The sequence below is a fragment of the Halyomorpha halys genome, unplaced genomic scaffold (genome assembly GCF_000696795.3).
Source record: "Halyomorpha halys isolate HHAL.00 unplaced genomic scaffold, Hhal_1.1 Scaffold398.1, whole genome shotgun sequence".
NCBI lineage: Eukaryota > Metazoa > Arthropoda > Insecta > Hemiptera > Pentatomidae > Halyomorpha > Halyomorpha halys.
The window spans coordinates 165,714-166,719 of record NW_027109697.1 but is presented as its reverse complement, the minus strand read 5'-3'; positions in this window follow the sequence as shown (position 1 = coordinate 166,719).

The window sequence follows — 1,006 nt, the reverse complement described above, 5'->3', positions numbered from 1 at the left end:
AACGTGAGTAATGGCACCCCCGATGTAAACAATATTACCTCTTTGTAGACGAACCTTAACCTCAACATTTGATTACTTTCTCTAACCAACCACGCTTTGGTATTTTTGAATTTGTAGTTTTAGTGTTTTCTATTGTTTAGTTACGATGACGTTAGCATCAGAGTGCAGTAATTTTAAAGGTACAATTTCTTAATGTCAACTTTTTAATTTTTAGAGTAAAATATTTCTTTTTTTATTTTCAAAATTACTTTTTTAGTGGTGACATTGAAGTTCACAGAATGTTCAATGGTTGAGCATTATATATTATTTAAGGAACATAATGTTCAGTTTTAACAGTTTTAGGCCTACCTTCTACGCCATATGATGAGAAACTTATCCTGATGGGTGAAGAGGATACGCCACTGTTTGGTCTTCCTAGTTAGTATTATTTCTTTTTAGTTTGTCATAAAATATTTTAATGATAGGTGAAGTTTGTCGGGGAGGGGAGGGGTGCAGTCAGCAAAGAACAACATATATAAACAAAACAATATTTATTTATTTTATTCCGACGTTTCGACCTGAGTTTTAGGTCTTCATCAGATCGAAACTGTACAGTTTTAGGCCTACCCTCTACGCCATAACCCCTAATGAAGATCTGAAATTCAGGTCGAAACGTCAGAAATAAATATTGTTTTGCTTATTTATGTTGTTCTCTGCTGACCTCACTCCCCCCCCCTCCACCCCGACAAACTTCTCCAATCATTAATCTACGGTTAACTATCTACACCTCATTATAAAATATTTTAGTTGACAGTTAACTCATTAATTTTTTATTTTTACAATTTATTTATGCACAAATAAAATTTAATCTGGTAATAAAATCTAAATCATATGACATAAGATAAAACAAGCCTTAGAGACATTAAGTTACGATATTGGTACAGCCTCTGTTTTGAATTATAATCTTAGTTGTATTAGTACTGCCTTTAAATATTTTTCTAATTAGTTGGAATTTTGGCAAGTAGAA